This window comes from Acanthopagrus latus, chromosome 11, assembly GCF_904848185.1.
Source record: "Acanthopagrus latus isolate v.2019 chromosome 11, fAcaLat1.1, whole genome shotgun sequence".
Taxonomy (NCBI): Eukaryota; Metazoa; Chordata; class Actinopteri; order Spariformes; family Sparidae; genus Acanthopagrus; species Acanthopagrus latus.
In genome coordinates, this window is record NC_051049.1 from 18,273,213 (window position 1) to 18,295,404 (window position 22,192).

General features: G+C 42.0%; 1 long non-coding RNA gene across 2 annotated transcripts in view; it reads right to left on the bottom strand.

Moving 5' to 3' along the window:
• The window catches only part of LOC119028746, a 36,558-nt gene that overhangs the window by 7,371 nt on the left and 6,995 nt on the right, over nt 1-22,192 (bottom strand). The window contains exons 2-3 of one of the 2 annotated variants that reach the window (XR_005077787.1): nt 21,286-21,449; nt 1-644 (exon numbers count right to left, since the gene is read on the bottom strand). The exon at nt 1-644 is cut by the window's left edge and continues 246 nt beyond it. This is a non-coding gene — a long non-coding RNA (uncharacterized LOC119028746). The remainder of the gene's footprint in view (nt 645-21,285; nt 21,450-22,192) is intronic. The other variant, XR_005077786.1, reaches the window with a different exon arrangement.

The following is a 22,192-nucleotide window of genomic DNA, read 5'->3' on the forward strand; positions in this document are numbered from 1 at the left end:
ATGGACATTTCTACATGTGAGATTCACATTTTCACTTTCAAACAATTGTGTGCATTCACACTTGATTTCTACACGTGGAAATGATTCAAAGTGATTTACGGATGACTCATTTGTAAAAATCCAGAAAACAAAAAAAACAAGAATACGTCTATATATTTATATTTTATATTCAATGATATAACCTTTAAAAAAATACAGAAATGGAAAAGAAACAATAAATGTGTAATAACAAGTTAACAAAACTGACTAAAACATAGATTAAAGTCAATGAAATGAAGGATCCCTTCGCCTCAACTGCTGAGAAACAAATAAGCTTTTTGAAAAAGTAGCTCAAAATTAGAAAACCATGTTAACCAATTTTCTGGTTCACTCATCGTACAGCAAAGCAACACAGTGTCTTATTCAGGGACACTCACATGTCTGAATACAGACACACATGTTAACTATTCTTGGAACTAAACTCGGGACCTCTCTGTTAAAGGACGGTCTTTCTATCCACAGCATCGACCTCAACATGTGTACGGCAGGAACATCACGTTCTGCCCCTCTCACTTACCTTTCTGCAGGATTCCAGTGGTGGGAAGCAGCCTTCACATCCAGTTCCTCTGACCATTAATTCATCACATTAATCTGCCCAGTCCGCCCTGCAATTGATCAAAAGCCATCATTTTGCAATGTTATCGTTATCATCACTAATTGATTTGATGATCCATGCGTCCCATAAATAATGTAATAGATGGGAGATTAAGAATTTAACTGTCCATTGCCATTAATGTGATCAAGATGTAATAAATGAATGAGCTACATTTCATTTAATTTAATCAAACTCAATTTTATGCAGTCCGGTTTCAGCCCATATATCCTGCCAGCGTGCAGATATTAAACGCTCGGGGTTGACGGATGTGGAAAGTTTTTACATATCTTTTGATATACTTAATTTTTAGACACTAAATATAAAATATGAATTCATCTGAGAGGTTTTTAAATAAGTGAATATCTTGCAGAACAGAGGTTGGGCACTATTGTAAGTTTGGTCGGACAGATGTCCGTATTCTAATGTGAGGTTAAGACTTTGTTTTGGAAAAAAAAAAAGGCAGCTGAGGCTGTAATCTCACATTGCCTTTTTATTTACAAATCATTCAAAATGAAACCGCTATTTCAAGTATACAGATATAAACTTGCTGAAGTGGTCAACACAATCTAACTTCCTCCATCTCTCTCTCTCTCTCTCGCTCTCTCTCGCTCTTTGTAATACAATTAGAAATGCTGCAGCTCCCCCTATTGGCACACATCAGGCAGGAGCTTTTGAGGGGCTCAGAGTTTTGCAGCTCTGAAATGTAATGAACACCCCAGCCAGGAAACCAGCCCTGACCAACATTTGACACGTACCAAGTGGTAATCTCCATCCATGATCTGTGCATTGCAGTTTGCCTAAATGGTACAATCAACAGAGCGGCGCCAGACACGTCAATAAGGCATTCATGAGTGTAATTAGGCATGCCTAATCTCAAATGTCATCAATAAGTGCCTCATTCTACAGTGCATCTGAGCATTGTTCGCTGTTTTTTTTCTTTTCTTCACACAGGAAAATGATATCAACTTACTGAGATCAAACGGCAGCGGAAATCCTTCATTCTCAAGTGTAATTGCTGCTGTATTGAGACAAAAGTTTCCTTTCTGCCTTAACAGCTGAATCTCGAACGCTCCACTCTTGAGCTCCCTTTGTCCATGGGTGCCCGTGACGCACATTCAAGATGTTCACCGCGTGTCTTCCTCCCCCGTAGAAACTGAAAGGTTGATGCCTCTCTGCTTGACAGCCGGATAGACAGAGTGAGTGGCTCTCTGTCTTTGGGGCTTTTCCTCCTGTTTTTTTTGGAAAAGCCCAGCTGAGTACCACTCTTCTTCTCAGGCTTCATTCACACTGAAACACTGACTGGCCACAATCTTTTACCCACATATGATCAGGATCTGATGCTTCCTCATCAGAATGAGGAGGATGAAAGTGCACAGTGTCGCACTTTAATTTCATCCACTTTTGATATAAAGTTTAGTCAAATTTCAAAGACACGTACCATGACCAAAACACAAATATACAAACGCGGAAGTGATGGTTGTTCTGTTATCACTTCTCTGCCCATGTGTCTCTTCAGCTTTTCTGTGGGTTTAAATATTGCATAACAGTTGCATCTTTTAGTAAATAATAATCAAAAAATAAAATGACAGTTAGAAAGTAGCAGTTTGGAGCTGTGCACAAGGGCCTGTATGCAGCCTTAAACAATCAAAACTCTGAATTGATTCCCTCCTCTTTCCCCTCCCCGCTGCTGAAAATGCAGATTGAAACCCTTGATACTGCCATACATCTGTCTGTCTGAACATATATCTGTCAGCAGGGAGAGAGACGGAGAAATGGAAATATGTCTGCGTGCAGTGGAGGGGGAGGAGGGGGAGGAGGGAGGGAGGGAGGGTGCAGGCGGCAGTGGGGTGGGATTGCCGGTAAGAAAAAAGTTTGCCCCAGGTGACAGTTTGCACAAACTCCCATGAAGTTCTCTGCCGAGCGGAGAGGGTTGCATGCTGGGCCGCGCAGAAACAATGGACTAATTAAGGCGAGGCTCTCAATGCAGGGTTCATTCCAAGTCCTTGGATCTCGGCTGGACGGTGGAATGAGCAGGGAGGGAGGGTGTTTTTGCTCCTGATTAAATTCAGATCAAGGGAGCTGACACAATCTGGCTTTGGTTCTGGCTTAATGAATGGCTCCAATTAGTTTAGCTCCGGGTTCTATCTGCTTTGACTACACACACACACACACACACACACACACACACACACACACACACACACACACACACACACACACACACACTCTCTCTCCGGTCTGTGGCACCTGTGCATCTAGATGATACAGCATGGAGCTATCAAAGACAAATCTCACTATGTAAAGCCACAGCTATAAATTGTTATTGTCTTTTCCCACTTCATCAGTGCTTTGCTTCACTATACTGAAACAAAGTCCCTGTGTGCATTTCTTAAATGTCACATGCAGATTGCTAAATTGAGCAAAGAAAGCCCTAGACTCAATCTATGCCAACCATATCAAGGGGGGAAAGATGGATTTGGAAAGTAAACAGGGGCATATGGGAAGACTTTAGGGAGATTAAGCTTTCTTATGTGGTGGAGGTGTGGGGAGGGGGGGGAGACAGAGTGTCGGAAAATCAAATTAACCGGGATCCGAATTCAAAGAAGGGGAAAACATTAATACACAGTTTAACCAATGGAGTCTTCCAGCCTAATTTGTGGGCCTATTTTAATATCAAATTATTTCTGACGGTCACAAAAATTAATGTAGCGTAGCTCTGCATGAGATTTTTACAAATTGAGTGAAACACGAGGCAGCGCTCGCATAACTCAAACAGGCAGTTTGGCAGTGGACAGTGATGTGGTCGAGCAGAGAGCAGCAGGCGCGCTTTGAATTCCCACAAACACAAGCATGCAAAATACACTTCTTGAGGTTATTAAAGCCAGGTGTGTGTCTGATGGCCATATTCAACAGTAATTGTATGGTGTTTCATTAGTGACCAGTGGTGGACAAAATGCACCAGTCCATAATCTGACTTATAGAAGGTGGTGTACTGCAGATACTCCTGGTCACTCTGATACAAGTGAAAGTTGTTCAATCAAAAATACATTTTCTTCTCAATGTAGGTGCCAAATTCAGTTGAGCTCGGCCCAGTCGCCCCTGATGGTGCCTCTTCCTGATCCATGGTTCCCGGTCCAGACAAACTGTGGGGCCACTGGCTCCACAGCTAACTGAACCATGAGCTAATTAACTAACAGTAGTGAGCCAGAGCCAAGGATAGCTAGCAAAGACCAGCAGTTGTCGGTTGCCATGGTGATGTGCTGTCGCCTATGTTTTCAGAGCAACCTTTGAATTCTGGCCATATTCTATGATTCACACACTTTAAACAAATGAATACATAGCTGACATGCTTTCACAGGTTGGATGGTAATTTTTTGTTAGCAATGATGCCGTTTGTGCACAGTAAAAGGAGCAAACCTTTAAAATGTTTCAACTCAAATGTTTACTTCAGATGTGGTCATGAGAGGAATCATGGTCTTTATCTGCCATAGCCATCATTAAAACCACCAAGTTCAATTTGAACTGTTAAGGAAATGGAGCAAAAGTTTGACCGGAAGTTGTAGGACAAGTAATTTCCTTCTCCTCTGACGAATACATCGTATTGCCTGTTGCTCTTTTTGAAAAGAAAGATAAGATGTAGGTCGATGCCCTGCGATGAGCTGGCGGCTTGTCCAGGGAGTACCCTGCCCTCGCCCTGAGACAAGGCTGGGATTGGCTCCAGCAGCAACAGCCCGTGACCCCATGTAAAGGGATAAGCGGTTACGGATAATGACGTGACATGACATGACATGACAGGAGTCTTTGTAAAAAATGTAGTCGAAAACAAATGACACGCCTTTCAAACGGTGGAGGTAGTGACATCACATACATGATTCTGGTTTTGCGTCTGTGGTTTACCCTCATGTGTCATTTCATTTACTCCCATTGTTACATTTCTCAACCGTTTTTCTGTGTCCACCTGTGTTTCTGGTTTAATATCAGCCCTTGTGTGTGTATATAGTGTGTGTGCTCCCTCATGTCTGTGCCAGTTTGTCCTGTTTTCTGCCTGCGTCAACCACTTGCGTTCCACTTGAGCCCCTTCCAGTGTCTTCCTATGTTACCCCATGGTATGTTCCCAGTTTTTTGTCCCTCATGTTTTTACTGACTTGTACTTTGTTCTTCTAAGTTACTCAGAGTGTACTTTTGCGCTTCTTGGTTTTCAGATTATTTCAGCTTTTTCTTGTTACCAGAGTTCACCTTTTGTTCTGTATCCTGCCTCCTCTTGGTGTTTTGCATTTGAGCCGTCAATATATCTTTGCCTTAAACCGTAACACAATAGAGGCAAAAAAAACAGTCTTGTGAAGACTAATTGTCTGAAACTGTGTTTGAATAAGTCGGATGTTTTCATTCCAGCTGATATTAAATCTGATGCCATGAATGTTGTCTAAAAAAAGTTAAAAATGGAGTTCAGGTTTTGTTCAGACTTTAGCACACAGCAGTCACCTCATCAACAGAATGAATGCAGTCTATTCAAGTATTCACGATCGATACGTGTCAAAATCAAGAGCTGACATGTATTACGGTCCATTCAGCCGAGAGCACTGTAAAAAGTCACAAAAAAGAAGTCTGATCTCAAAAGACTACTTCACAGCTTGTCTTTCTTTTTAAAATTTCTTTCAGTTTCACGACCTAAATAGATGAGAGCTGTGGGGATCACACTGCCTCCGTTCCAAAACTATCAAACAGGTTTGGTCTTCATTTCGTGAAGTGGAAGCATGTGGGAAAAACATGGCTGAGGTCAGTCGACTTAAAATGAAAGGAAAATAAAAAATGTACAAAATACCCTCAATGGTTCCTCATTCAATATATTCACTATTCAATCTGTAAGGGTGTCTGTCTGAATCTGTCTGGATTTTAATGGTCTCCTACAACACTATCAGACAGCCTGTGCTGATGTTTCACATAGAAGAGTTGACTGGCTTTGTTGAACATGTCAGCTTCTAATTGCACCATTTTCATAGTAGCTATTGACTGCAGCGTATCAAATGTTGCAATTAAAAGAAAAATAGTTACAAATAAATGTTAAAATACATGTATTATCAATTGCAACGTTAACCCCCAGCTGGAGCTCCAGAAGAAGCTTGTTGCAAGAAGAGTGCAGCTGTGCCTGGAACCTGCCAGGTAAAGCTCTCACTAAACACATAAACTTTTGCAGTCCATGTCATTACTGTGTTTTTGTTTTGTTTTTTTTACATAAATGCTAGTGTTAAAAGCCTTTATGATTCAGTGAGGTTGGTTAGAGCTGCCAAGAAGTATGTGTAAAACGGCACTTGTCTGATCAGCTTAAATTACAAAGCAGGACTAAAGGGAGATAAGCTTGTAAGATGTAGTCTCTCCCTTCTTTTCAAATGAAATTATGGTCTCAAGCAGAAAATACCTGTTTTGGTGGGCAGACACACGATTGGAGATGTCCCAAGGTCTCCTTGAAAATATCCTGAGGTTTAAGTGTAATGATGCAGACTGGAACAGAGGTCACTGGCTCGGCATCCTTGTCGCCATCCCCTCCACATCCCAACATGAAAATGAAACACGTAATGCGAATGTGACACAACATGTCAATACGGTACGTAACCGAAGACTCAAATTGGAACTCCTCAGTGGTTTGCAGAAATGCTAGCTGTTGTCATTTTAGCACAATGATGGACATCTCATGTCATTATAACATCCCAGACAGGCTGGGTTGTTAAAAAAAATTCAGACTGAAATGAGTGCAGGTTACACGTCAATCAGTGTCCTGCAATCGATACAGTGTGTGAAGAAACTTGATTCTGGCCAGTTGAGGGCTTAATCTGGCCGTTTGAATGAGAATCTATTATGAATAACAGTGTTTGTCTTCCACATTCAAACAGTGTCTAATGTTTTTCCGCACCATCCCCAACCCCAAACAAAAAAAGCATTCAATCCATCCTCTAAAACTCCATCCGTCACTGTTGTTTACCGACAGTTCATTTTTGGGGTTTTAAAATCTTTTGTTCCAACTTGGCAGTGACAGCTGTACGGCTTGTCGAAATACTGGGAAACAAACACACACTGTCATCTGTGTGCCTGTCTGTCTATCGGCCCGCCTTAACTATGAGGTTCCTCACAAGTGACAGGTTTCCGTTCAGCAATCTGCTGATTTGAATCAGGCCGCTGTTGTGCGTGCGCGCGTGTGTGAGTGTGACCAAATGTGCAAGCACTGCAAGTTTGTGTGTGTTCTCGCATGTACGTGCCAATTTGTATGCAAGTTTACGTGGAATGGTTGTGTGCATATGTCCAGCAGATTTGAGTTTTAGTTAAACATTTTCAGATGCTGGCAGCAGAAATTAGAATGTGGCTTTCGAAGCCAGAAATAACACAACGGAGCGAATTAAAAAAAAAAAAAAGAAAGAAAAAAAATACCGAGTGGCAGAGAAGGAATTATTCTCTGGGCTGAAAGAAAAGACGTCACCCCCAATAATTCCATATTCTGTAAATCATTTGTCCCCCTCAATTAAGTCTATCAAATGTGCATGACAAACTCAACTCTCCTCAAGCGAAACAGATCTGAGTGAGTCTCCACAGTCAGCGGTTCACACGTCAGGTTCGTTCACACTTTTTGGACCCAGCAAACAAGCCGCTTGATTGTGGAAAATTCAAACTCAGCAAGTCAGTCAACTCGCTTTTTGAGGTCAGCCAATACCCATGATGCTTTGTAACTGGAACGGCTATCGTTAGCTGCAGTGGTGAAATGTAACTTGAGAACAAAGTTGCAATATTACATTTTGATGGTAATACTTTATAGTTAAAGCTCCTGTTAGGAAGATATTTGATTTTTGAGTTTCATTCCCAACTCCTCAAATACCGATGCTTTCCGATGGCGGCTGACCCGACCCACAATCCCAATCCCTCAGTGTTACCATTTTATCGAGAGGAGCTTTAAACTTTTCTTATAATCGACTACTTTCAGACCATGGTATTTGTATTTTCACTTAAGTAAAGGATCTGTCCACTTCGTCCACCACTAGTTAGCTGTTAGCTCGCATCAATTTCAGGGTGCAAGCTTACTAACTTTGATTATAGAACTGATCGTTTTGACTAACTGACCCCAACATCCCCCACACCCAAATGACAGAACAGGTTGATTGTAGGCGTCTCCCAAAAAACAACATACGCATTGCAGCGTGACAGCACCACACCTACTTGGCTAGGTTTAGGAAAACACTGATTTGGGTTAAAATCTCGACGTAACTTCTGTAACTTAATGTACGAACATAACTAATAAGCATTAAGTTATGAACATCACATTACTACGATGCAGTAGTAAGTTAAAATAACTCACTGTTGACTTCTGGTTTCACAATGTACACGAACAGCGGTGTGCCGAATGAAAGTCCTGTGCTCCTACAGACGGATTGTCCTTCCCTACATTTCACTCTTTATACTCCTCACTTCCTCCGTTTTCAGCTGTAATAATCACTGGAGACTGGCACTGAACAACAAATGTAAATACGAGTCATAATAAACTCCTTTCATGGTCGTTCTTTATCTAAGAACGGGCTCCTTTTTACTGAGTTTTTATTACAGTAGGCAGGATGAATTGCAAATATGTCCCTTGTTCAACTGTTAAGATATGGATGTCATATTAAGAAACAAGTCGTCATGTATTGAGTGTGCAGTGTGTTGCAAAGATAGCAGCTTGTCCCATGAAGAACCAAGACTTTGTGAGGACAGTTGCGTAGCTTGAGCAGTTCAGCCAAAGGTGTAATGAAAATCATATCTTTGATGTGGACATTTGCGAGACTAAAAAAAGGGCATTTTAAGAACACCTTGCCTTTGTCTGTAAATTAATCACCACCAATTTGCTGAAAAGTTTCAATCTTACTTTGGGCGATTTTGGGTGGCTGCCCAGAAATAAGTGCACTTGCCCGGATGATAAAGGAAATCTTTTCCAACCTAATATCTGAAACATCTGTTTCACTCCCTCCAGTTTTTTCTACATTGCATTCACTTGACTGGTTCATAGCAGTGGTGAAGAATAACAATTGGTGCCGAGAACCAGGTAAGTGGGAGGAGGTTTGCTGAGGAGAACTGTGTTTCTTTTATTGAAAGTAACAGTCAGTCACAGCATCCATTTTAAAATAGCGATCTGTATGATTAGCAGGAACAATACATGATGTCTAAGTCAATTAATCTATAAACTATAAAAATAGTAAAAAGGGAAAGAGGAACAGTTATACAGTCCATACAGAGTACAGACAGTCTTCAGAGTGATTGTACATGTTAGCTTTCATTAGACAACAGCAACTGTCAGCAGTCAGTCACTTCCTAGCTATACCACTGTTTGATAATATTGCATGATACGAGGCACATTAATTCTCAACTCTCTTGGACACTATAATCCTTGAAGTGAAATGCATGGGATGCAATAAAAAAGTAATGTTAGCTAGGAAGGGGCTTAATGGTATCATTAGCATACCTTGAAATAGCCCTATGATAAAATGAAAAGGTAAGACTTAGTCAGATGTATTACATTTTAAATGACTTTGAGCGTGACATTATCCCAGGTTCCCCATGAAGTGATCTCGGCCCAAATGCTTAAAAGTTCGGACAGTGGTCTACCTGCACATTGTCCTGCATGATGAATCCAATCAGTTGTTATGACAACAGGTCTATACTAAGGTTAAGACTAAGATTTATTTTTAATGTCTTTTCATTCATCTCTAAACCTTTTTAATATATTTTAAATTGACAATTGACAAACTTTTTTACGAATTTAAGATTAAAATTACTGTCCAGGAACCGTAGATATTCACTTGCTGTTTATACAACAACAACTTTGATATAGACATCTGCTGAGATAGTCAGAGAGCCAAAAAATCTGGGGCCCTGTATTTCTGTCCACCGAGGTTTGACTCAACCTGTGAGATTATTTTCTAGCCTTCAGAGCAAAGTGTGCTTGTGAGGGTGTGTATGTGTCCATGGGTGTTGAGAGAGTCATCCGCAGGAACAGAGGACACAGAATAATAATCACAGAGATGACAACCAGCGCGGAGGAGAATCTGTGACCTTTACGACTTCTCTATATCAAAAATGTTGAGGAGGAAAGCAGCTGTCTCTTCTAATCTGACTCTCCGACATGAATAAGAAACACTATGGCTCCCCAGTGTCATCAGATAGCTTTGCTGGGAGTGGTGTGTAGTTGGGCGGTGGCGGCTTGGCGGCGTGTTCCTTCATCGTTTTTGTGTTTTCTTGTTTTCCTTCTTCCCCAGACAAAACAATTGAAGGGCTGTTTTCATCGCCACATATTCTTTGCATTATGGGTAAGATGATACACAGTGAAAACGGTTCAGAACCAGGAGGTGCTGCATGGGCGCTGTCATCTGAAACTAAATGAAACATTTAGCCATGGGACATGGACTCCTATAAGGCAGCGAAAACAGACAGCGTATGAAACGCTGCTGAGGGAATGGAGGGAGGGGGAGAGAAAAAAGCACTCAAACATTTCATATAATAAGTGATGCCATCTTCTATGGCCAAATAACTCAATCAGCAATCTGTCGGGACATGGGAAAATGGGATTCTCCTTCAGTGATGACTGCAGGCATTCACTTCCTCGGTGATGGAATGATATCAACCAATCCCCTGCCTTTATTTACCCTCACTCCATCTCAAAATTCAATATTTCTGCTTGTTTTTCCACATCTGTCCTGGCTAGTTTATATCAGAGGTCAGAGTGCTGTCATTAGAGGCCTATCACGGAAGAAACATTAAATAAAAACATTTTGGCTCCGCTGCACTGGCGTTGCAGCCTCCATTATTGAGGAGCCTATGGACCGTATATGGGGTGCGGTGCACTGTGGGAGCTGCTGTCGTACAGATAGATTACGCTTGTCGCTGCCGATCTGCGTGGAACGGCTGGCCATTAGGCACGATCTCAGGCCGCATACAAATGCACATTATATATGCGGAGCGCAGGTGGACAATCGGCATGAGATAGATACTTGATGGAGACAAGTAGTGTGTGTTGTAGGCTATGCGCTAGAAGACAGATGGCAACATGAACTGCAGTAAAGCGCTCGCAAATAGATGTGCGCACACACTCGCAAACTGAGACACATGTGAGACACACCCATGTGCACGCACACACACACACACACACACACACACACACACACACACACACACAGTGCACACATGGAGTCCCAAAACAGATAAAGCCATCAGTGGAATTAATATCTGTGTGCTGTAGTGCATTGGGCCAGAATCCTAACCGTAAACACATCACTCACAGTGTAGCCAACCGGCCAAGGGATCAACCCACGGGTTGGGAAGGAGAAGAAACGATCTTAAGTGTGTCGCAGCTGACAAGCACTAAAACACTAAGCTTGGAGACACAGATGTATGGTGGGTGTTCGTCTTTGGTTTCAACAGTTTTCTTTTGAACTATTGTATTATGAAGCAAGTTTGGTGAAATGCTTTTGTTTTCTCTTGTCAACAAACACAATTTAAAAAAAAGACTGTTACTGGCAACAAATGGATCGTAACAACAAATATTAGTCTGTGTAACCAACGCCTAAAATACCTTAATCCTCTAGATATCCATTTTCTTCCATGTAACACGTTCAGTGTTAGAATTGTAGTTTGTTCAGAGTCAATTCCACATCAGTCTCAGAACTCATTAACTATCATTCAACCAGGCCTCTGGAGGGTCAATGTCACTGGCTTCTGGTTTAGCCAGTGGATATCCTGCTAACAGATAATGGACTTCCTCTTCCTCCCCCTGGTACTTTATGCTTTAATTCTGCGACAGTATCCATTAAATGACATTCAAACAAATAGAAATGCACCTGAGCCAGCTCCACAACTAGCTGTCATTGGCAGATTCTTTACCTCATGTTTAAAGTTCCTATGAAGTCTACTACTCGGACAGCAAAAGGAAACCAGAAGGCTTTTGATAGCAACATCTTGTCCATTGCCGACAGATTCTACAGATCTGTTTGTAGAAATTGATTCCACATATCCTGTTGCCAGATAAACTCACTATCATACAAAATGTGTATTATCACATCCGCATTGAGAAAGGATCCCAAAAAGACACTATTTACTCTTGGAAATGTATTGTTTGCTAAAAACCTCAGTGCCCAGTGATTTCAGAAAATGATCAGTGTTGTATATATAAGTAATGTATATAATTAATTATCCAGTTTTTAAAGTTTTATATCTTTAGGAAGAATGTTTTTGCTACTAAAAGGCCAATGACGGTGCAAAATGTTGGTTGTCATTGTGGCTTCGGTCTTTTCATAGGATTTGTTGACATGAACAACAAATACAAAATTTCATCAGCCCCATCCTCAAGTATTATTGCGCTGAGCTCTTAAATTGTACTCTAACAAAGCTTCTTGGCTTGAGATCCTTTTACTCTTCTCTACACAATTAAGATTACTTTAAGTCTCGGTGTAAGATTAAGCTGCCTTTGTTCAATTGAGGATTTCTTTCTGGATTACAACACATACTGCATGAAGTATCTATGTCTGGAGGAAAGGAGGTTATTATGTTCAGTTGATAAGAAAGCAGGAATGTTTGATGCTTGAGCAAACAGTGTTTTGTTTTGTTTTTTCTCCTAATGGTTAAAGAGTCCATCATATGACTGCAACTTTATAAAAAATCTTGAAAAAATGTCAATATCAACCTCCTGCAGATGATGGTTAATTGTTACTAACTGACAGGGACTGGGAAAGATGGCGAAGGTAGTCAGGGAAGGGGGCAGAGGATGCAGGCGGCACTGGAGAGGAGGGATTTGGGGACCGTATGGGAAGTTAGAGCGGTCCGTGTCAATCACACGGGCCTTGGCCGGGCTCTGAGTGGGAGGTGGTGACGGACCAGAGCCGGCTCCCATTATCAAGAAAAAAGGGCACGGAGGGGACAAGCTTAGACGGGCGGGCGATGAGTGAACCTCGGCCTGGACTGAAATAGATAAATAATTTGGGGTGAATTTTTAAGGGGAATAAAGAGAGCGACAGAAAGGGAGAGGGGACTGCACCGCTCCGATGCCAACATCAAACAGGACCCGGGCTGAGGAGAGCTATTGTGTGTGAGAGAGAGAAGGAGCGAGAATGAAAGAGAGGCTGTGAACGTGAGAGAGATTGTGGCTTTAGTGCAGAGAGTGAGGGAGATGGAGGATATCACAACCGTTTTGGGGAATACAGCAAGACAAGACGGGGGCGAAAGATAATTGAATAGAACAGGGACAGCTTTTGTTGTCTCATTCTTCACGGCTGCTTTGTAAGCTTGATTACTCAATCTCTGCAACCAAAGCGAATGACTTTACTACAGCCGTCTGCAGAGCTAAGCACACACGGGTCTGCCATATGTCTTCAAGTAATATAGAAAGCCAGGATCAAGGCACAATATAACTGAGACAGAAGACATATTTTACAGCTAATGGGTGGATCGAAACTGAGTCTGGCTGAAATAAAAAAAAAAAAAAAAAAAAAGCTGAACTGAACTGTAGCTCAATATCATCCAACCTTTATGGAAAAACAAGGAGCGAAGACAATCAGGAAAGGCATTTCATCCCCTCTGAGCGATCAAGGCTTTAAACCACACATCGAATCAGCACAGAGGTGACCCACCTGCATACGCTCTCCTCTGGCAGCCATATTGAAACAAGAGGAGGAAAAGATGGAGGACTTATTGTGTGCTGATGTAAAACAATACTGTTTCCTAATGTTGACCTCCACATGACAGTGTAACTAATTTGACAGCTAGTCTGTACTTTTGTGAATTCAGTTACCCTATTACAATAGCCTACAATTTATTTTATTATATCTTTATTGTTAATTTAATGTTTTATCCAGTATTGTTTTCATAGCGCATTTTTGTTTTACTGCTGTTTCAAATATTAGGAGTTCAGCTGTTCAGCAGTTGTTGGTGCCAAATCTACAAAAAAATATAAGGTCACTGATTTTCAAGACCTAGCCGTACTCCTGCTTGACATCTACCGTGTATATGTGGATCATTACACGCAGCAAACATTGCAGTAGGGATGGGAAAATTGCGTGTCACAATTATCCTGGTCAAAATAATTGTGATTTATGATTCTTAACCCGATAATCATCAAATATGCTTAAAGTTCCCATATTATGAAACACGCGTTTTCTCTGATCTCTGCATATATATAAGCTGGTCCTCCCTGAACCTGCCAACTCCCAGAATGAGGAAAGCAAACAATTTCTGCATGGTCTCTGCAGCCCGCCCACTGTTAAAAAAGCATTGCTACAGGCTGTTTAGAATCAGCTCCTGCCATTACGTAACAAAAGAAGTCATATTTATAGGCCGGCCTCCTCTGCGCGGTGATAGGAGATATCCAAGATGGGGGCGTCTACAGGTATTTGCCGCAATTTGATAGTATTTCTAGTTGCCTTCGAGTATGATAAAGTCAGCGGGAAATTGGCTAACTAGTTAGCTCTGCTTCGGTCCGCTGTGCAATGGTTTATTATAATGTTTATTATATTACACGGGGGCTTGGTTGTCACAGTAAAAAGTCTGGAAATGTGCAGACTGGAGACAGAGACGATGCGAACAACCCCCCAGGATGACGGTGCGCCACTATACAAAAAATTTCTGGGGAGAACACTGGCTACATGGTTCTAATTGCAACAACACATTCGAAGAAACTAACATTATTCAGACAAACAAACCATTCTGAAACATCTTGCTGCAGCTACAGAGTCTGTACTTCTTCAGGAGCCTCTCCTTCTGGGTCCAATTCTGGGTCAAACTGGTATGGTTGAACGAAAGCATCTCCTCGAGCCATAGTGATAGATATATATACATCCACCGTAACATTAGCACATGCTACTGCTAGTGTAAGAGGCATCGTCTTCCTAAGAGGGGCGTGTAGCAGGCAAGACTCTCCAAGTAGGCGTTGATAGACGGAGCTCATTAGCATTTAAAGGTGCAGGCACAGAAACAGCCTGCTCTCAGTAGAGCTCATCTGAGCGACTTTTAGAAAGCTGAAGTTCAGGACCACGGAGGGGTTTAGGGCAATGCATATCGAATACAGTGTTGTTGGACCTCTGACAGCTGTGTGAAACTGATGAACAACAGTATATTATCTAGGAATCGCATGACCTTATAATTGTTTTATGTCATTCTTAACTTTGGGATACAATGGGTCAACCAGGGCGACAAGCTTATATGTTTGAATGACTGAAAAGATATAGGCTCATCTTTGTGACAATTAAAATCAAAACCGGAAATCAGTTTAGATGTGAAGATATTTAATTATCCCAATAATGAAGAGTCAAAGATGAACTCATCCTGAGTGTTTTTATTCCGATCCGCGATAACATCATCCTATCCCTACATTACAGTAAATGTACCTTTATGCAATATGTAGTATTCTCATTCCTGTTAGATACGGCTGGCAAACCACCCATGTAGACATAAATATATCATCCCCTGTACAGTGCAACTCTCCCCCTCTTTCTGGCAGTATGCAATGTCACTGTTAAAAAATCGACAAAGCCAGTCAGACCAAATTAAAGCATCTGTACAAGCAGCAACATATGGGGAAATGTCACGTTTGGGCTGACAGCTGGAATACAGAGCAGTTCTTGGGAAAAGTGCTGAGAGAGAGAGAGAAGCTCAAGTTAATTGCACAGAAACTCAAGAAAAAGAGAAAAGAAAGAAAGAAAAACACAGATGAACAGCATTTTCTTGTCAAACAATAAAAAATCTTCAGCGTGCTAAAGCATGACAAGTTTCTGGAGCTGGCCACCCACTTACTCGCCTCCTGAAAACTGTGTGAAACTCAAGACACTTAATCACAATCCATGCGCGCACAAAACCTGCAGCCAGAACAGTGTTGCGCAGCACATACTCATGTCCAGACACATTAATAGTGACGTGTTTAAATGTCTTTCCTATCTAATCTGGGAAATGTTCTGCAGAGACAGGCCATCACTTCAACTATTCTGGCAGCATTTGGATTAAAAAAAAAAGAAAAAAAAAAAAAAAAGTGACGATAGCGAGTCTGCACAGTGTTCCGAGCGCTGCCTCCTGACACCCATCTGTAAACACACACACACAATATAGATTGCCTCACACACACGTCCTCATACTTAAAGAAAACTCCCCATACATGTGCACACTTAAGCAACAAAAACCCTCCCATTGAAATGGTATTTGAAAAACCCCACTCGTATCACGCACTCTCCATCCCTCTCTCTCTCTCTCTCTCTCACCCCGTCTCTCCATCGTCTCTCTTTCTCATGCTTCACCCAGGACGTCCGGATGAGCCTCTCTAACTTCTCAATACAGAAATGTCCCCTTTCAAGCCTTCACTTCTTTTCATGTCTCTGTTTGCCTGCTGCAGTGGGGTGGGAGCTGACAGCCAATAAAAGAGCAGCCTGTTTCTAGTTCAACAGAAATAAAAAAGAAAGGGGGGACCGATCCATTCTGAGCTGAGTGGTTTGTTTTTCCTCCTTTCTGTGTACTTTGCTCCAGATTTTGGCCCCTTTTAATGTGGTAATAAGAGAGGGGGAATGATTTAATAGAATTCATTACCCCGAGCTGCCAGTCGCAGCTTGGCCGTGCAGCCGGAATGTTTTCTGCGCACACAGCAGTGGGATGTTGAAGTCTATAAAAGTCTATAAAAGCCTAAACAGAGATATAGTGTGGAGGGTTTTTAATGACTACGGTCAAGTCAACATGTTCATTCAATTAGAAAGATTAACTTCGTCCAGTACACAGCTGACAGCCTTGATTTGCAGTGTTGATTCGAAACGAGACAGGACCAGGGATCGCAGCAATCGGAGATGGGAAAGAACGCACCGAAAACTCTGGATACTCCCTAATATTACCTATGTTCTTTTGTTTTGAGACATTACGCCAAAGATTGTTTATTGGCACCTGTGAATACAAAATGCACTGCAATGAAATCCATACCTTGGATCCACCCATCCATCCATCCAAAAAAAACAAAAAAAAAAAAGCCATCCGTGCATCTGTTCCTGGATTCAAAACACAATCACAGACACTACGGGATATCTCCAAATCTGCATGTTGTTATACTCAAGGCTCTCCATCTCCATCAAACACTGAACTCCTAAAAGTCCTGTGAATATCTGAGAGGCTCAGGAGCCTTTTTTTTACCAGCAGCACATTATTTCATTGTTAAATCTTTCAATACAGCCCATATAAATATTTATTTTCACTATATTGGGCTCATGAATAATGCAGGTGGGGTTAGAAGAAGGCTCTCAGGGGCAGTGGTTGTTGATATTGTTACTCTTTTGTTCGGCGTTATGGCACTTTTCTTGGCCCCGAGCTATACCCTCTTTTCTTACGGCAGCCCACTTTTTAACTGGCTTGTTTTGTTCAGAGAAAATCACTGTAGGCCCTTTTGTTTCCTCGTGATGAGTTTGTGTTCATCGTGTGCGTGTTCATAGACCAGTGGAGACTGCACAGAAATTGAGAGCAGAAGCCATTATAGCCGCTCGCAGCCTTTTCTATTTTGTTTTATTGTGTACTATGTTAAGAGACTTTTTCTTTTTTCCCGAATTCAACCGTACTATTTTGGAAAGGGTTTCTGACAGAAGCTGCTTTCAGATGATTAGAGATTTGCCCGTTGCTCTGCACGAGGCGGGGCGCAGAGCAGACCACAGCGCAGAAATTTTGCAGAGCTGGAAAACGCGGCACAGTTATAAGTAATCAAATAGTGAAGTACCTTTAGGCTAGTAGGCTTTGATTGGATTTAAATACATAAACTATATGCCTGTTCACGAACTTAGTAGCCCCATTTGACTGCTGACATGTTGCCACATTGATATTCCTGGTGAGACTGTTTTGTTTTTAATATTTCACAGAGTTTTGGGGAACTCTGAAGCAAAGAGTATGAGTGTACTCACTCTTTACGTCCTCTGCTTGCATGTGTCGCTTCTGGCTGAGTCACATACAGCTCATTACTCAGTGTTTGAGCTTTGAAAGGTCAGCAGCAGCTCTGGGTTTCACACGTTGATCACCTAGTCAACCATCAAAACCACTGGTCAACACTGTGCTGTGTTGCAGACTACAGAATATATAGATTATTCAAAGCTTTTTGACGAGGTCTTCTACCATCAGAAAGTGGACAAAATTTTAGTGTTTTTGCACAGATATTTGTATGAGCAACTATTTTTACCTCTATTTCATGTTAAATGAACTGGCTATCGGGTGTGTAGAGAAGCAAAGACAGCCGCTATACCACAAGAATAATGTTGCGTTGATGCTGCCATCAAATTATATCTGTAGCTTAGACAAGTTTACTGAGGAGTTTCTCTGAGCCAATCAAGGACCCTGTTACCTCACCTACCCCCCGTTTGGTCCCGCCTACATTAGTTCACCCTTAACAGGTTGTATTTGACACCTTGTTGATGAAAAATTGATGGTTGTTTTGCAAAACACAAACTACTATTTGTGGCTAATGGGAAATGAATTGGCTTTGTAGGAATTGGCATAAACCAAAATATTAGACCAACTTTTGAAAGGTGATGGCAATGGAAAGTTGTGATGTTACCAACATGATGGCAGTTCAAGAGAGACTGAACATGGTTGTCAGTACTATTTGTCATGGCAATCTATCCACTTGCTATTAAGACATTGAACTCAAAACTGCACATGCAAAGTTCAAGTCAGAGGGTCACCAAAGTCAGTAGGATACATGCTCTGGGATGACTGAAAAAAAAATTGCATACTCATACATTGAGTAGATGTTTTTCTGGTGGTGCTCGGTGAAGATTCAGGGCATCTCCAGATTCATTTGGATGTATCACTTAAGCATTATGGACATTTGTATCGAATTTCACGGCAATCCAGAATGAGATGAGATATTTCAGTCAGGGAAAAAGTGGTGGACCGATCCACTGACAACATTGCCAAACATGAAGCCACATCAACAGCCAGGCTAAAAAAAAAAGGGCACTGACATAAAACGTATTATTTTTCTTAATCTAATATTTTTCATTCAAGTGTTTTACCAGTGTTTACTATATCCAAAGAATAAATAAATGAAAACGTCTTGGCACTGCAACAGCATAAAAGGCCTATTCAACTCAGAGGGGAAAGGGTCCAAATAAGCCATTTTAAATTCATTACACTTTGCTGATCACAGGCTTCTATTTGCAATTCAGACAGGGCTTATGATTTTGACCCACCGGCCTTCCATCACGCCGAGAGGGCTTGAAACAATTGGCTAGATAAGCAATGCAACAAACAGACAAAAGCAGTAAAAAGCTGTCTAAGGAAAACCTCCATCAGATTAAGGTTAAGACGTCAGAGTTTTCCCCTGCCTGCCGTCCTTGGCCTCTCCCAGCTCTAATACAGGTGGTGGAGAGACAGCGGGGCTGCTGGGTCAGCAATCGGGAGGGAGAGAGGGGAAGAGACAAAGTGCTGATGAGATGAGAGAGAGAAGGCAAGCCAAGGTGCATTTTGGAAATTCAAAAGTGAGTGGTAAGGAGGAGGAGAAGGGCACGAGAGGTGGGAAACGCAGTGGGTGACGGGAGACAGAGAGAGACGGTGAACTCAAGGAGAGAGGAGAGGAGGAAGTGAGGAGGAGTTTCTGCAAGAGCAAAAGTGAGTTGAGTGACTAAATGAGTCAGCGTTTGTTTATTGAATGAGTTTGAGAGCCTTACAGAATACAGACGTGCGATTGTGAAACAATGTGGCATGTCAGTGGATGCAATGTCAGTTGAAGTAGGTTCAGACAGACTGAAACGGAAGGTGCTTCTGCATACAATTTGTTAAGATGCAAGCGGGCAAGGCACAGTTTCAGTCTTGGTTGCTAAAAGAAGAAAGATTAAGCCAAGGGAAGAAAAAGATTGACTGGCCAGAAGCCACTGACCTCGGAGATGCCACGAGAGCACGGAGAAAGTTGCACAACACTAATGTTATTAAATTATGGGTGAGACTTCCAGTGCATCTAGTCACTTAACAGGAACCAGCGTTTTCCATGGTAACAGGATGCTAATCCTCATTCTTAGAGCAATTGGTACAGAGTATTATTCATTTAAGGACTTTTGGGTTAGGGACTTTGTAGAGTGAATAGTACTTACACTATTATATTATTTTACCCACTTACTTAATGCTGCTAAAGCCTTGAAAATGGTGCTGATACATCAGTTAATACGATACTTTGTTGCCTATGCTAACTCCACCGAGCACCGGAAAGTAGGCTTATCACCCATAACCATTTCCCACAGTAACCTCCCTATGACCTCCTCAGGAAACTTGTGGACACAAAAAAGTTTTAACATTACAGCACTGTCCACGCTTGGCTTAAACCTGAATGGCTCACCATTTTTGTGAGCGAGATTGAATGAAATCTAGTGAAAACAGGTGCTAATATTAAGCCTCATTGTTACCTGGAATGCAACAGTCGTGTTTGTCCAACTTAACTTAAAATGCTGGTTTGCTGATAAAGCTAGTGCAAAATTTCCACCCACTGAACGTCAGTCTGTCTCCACTGGCCTGCCCTCTGTCTGCGCCATAAAGACCAGAACGCTGAGGGGAAGGAAGGTGTGGTTGTTCAGCTGACAGTCAACATGAAAGTATAGATCCTCTTGTCTTGACTTTTCCCAGAGGCCCCGGAACTGCCAAACACGCTCAGTTGGTCATTGCTCAAATGTCTGCTCCATGTCAGTGGATCCATACAACATAGCTTCAGCTCTCATTTCTCACTGCTTTATTCTTTTGCTTCAGCACCGACTAAAGATGAAGAATCTACGCTTATTCCAAAACTGATTGATCGAGACAGGTGCCAGTAGTGGGCGGACCTTGAAAAAACTGGCACGCACGTACTGTATTGAGGTGATGTGCTTGGCCAGATGAATCACAGAAAACGGTAAAGTCTAGCAGCTATATTCAAGCACCAACCATCCTAAGGTGAAGTTCTTTGTTAATTCTGGCAAAAATGAAAAAAATGAAATCTGAACCGACACACATGCAATTCAATTGTGGTAAGTCAAACTGTAGACAGTTCACCTGAAAGATGAACCTTTACAGACTCTGTGTCAATTCATTTTGTACTGTCAAAGCCCCCCGCTGCTGTGGAGTAATCAATAACATGAACAAGGCTCCTGCTGTGAGGGCTTTTATGGAAGAAGCGTTCCTCTGTGTCTGTGTGGTCTGTGAAGCCAGACCACCTAGAGTTGACCCCCACTGCATGCAGACAACTTTAATCTTTTACTACCGCCGACACTCAAAGATAAAGCATCTATCTGCAGTCTAAAATGGAGCGTTCAGGAAGGAAGATTTAAGGTGTTTTACTCTCCCTGCTGAGCCTCGGAGTCAAATGTCTGCTTCCTTGATCTCCTCCAACTGGTTTATAGGCCTTTTTTTATTGCTTCCGCAAATTGTTTCCCCCATAGGTTATCTGGTCAAAGATGTTCATGCATAAAACCATCGTCTCTTCATCTTTATTCATCGGCTGTCTCACAATTTGGTTGCCTTGTGAAGGCAGTAAATGCCTCTTGAAAGAAGTCATGTTTTCTTTAAAGAAGATTCTGCTAGTCGATGGGTTGGGGAGCTGAGGCTATTTAGACGACCTGGAAACAAGATTTTCACACGCACACAAAGAAAATTTGAGTGAGGAATGAAAAAGAAAAACAAACCTTTTTGGCCAAAAGAACTGCCAATGATGTACTTTTTTTTTCTTCGGCAGAGATTTCCTGTGCTGTTCGACGATCTCAAGTGCAGCTTCCCTGGATGGATAAAAGTCCAACCAAAGGACCTATTCATAACCCTTTAATCCCGCCATGTACTTTGCTGTCGTGACCTTTCTGCCCCAAGGAGGGAGCCCAAAGAGGAAGAATGATACAAAGATGAGTCAAAAAAATCAAATATGGTCAACACACACTCTCTCCCTCTTTACGCCTCTGTGTCATTTCCACTTAAACACACACACATGCACACACACACACACAGACTCATGCACACACATACGCACTTACACAATCTCTAGATAGCCTCCATCCATCTAAGTCCCAAATCCCAGCCTGCAACAGAGGTCACCGCCCAAACAGCAAGCCACGCTGAGGAATTAAAGGTCGGAGGCCTGAGCCACTTTCAGCTTGGCCTATAAAACCTGCGGTCATTTCCTGAGAGAGAAGCTATGAGATCTGTGAGAGCTGTACACTCTACGAGAGTGTTTTCTTGTGTTTTTTTTTTTTTTCTTTTCTTTAGGTCACCAGAGACACACAGGAATACGCACTACATAGATCTCATTCAGCCGTCACACTACTGTCTCCTGGCTGTATTTACGCTTGTGTAATTACCACAGCCAGATGACAAGTTGCTGACAGATGGCAGATAGATGGGCTGTGCCCTTGAGTTTGGACTGCGCCCGCATGGCCTGTTCATCAAAAACATAATAATACTGGAGGTGGATGGTGCAGAGTCCCACGTACAGATCCCAAACTCAAGGACACGCGAGTGCTGGAGGATTATTATACACTCCGTGCTAAAGAAAAATGCAAGTTTGAATGTTCAAACTATTCCCTTCCCCGGGAGAAATATACT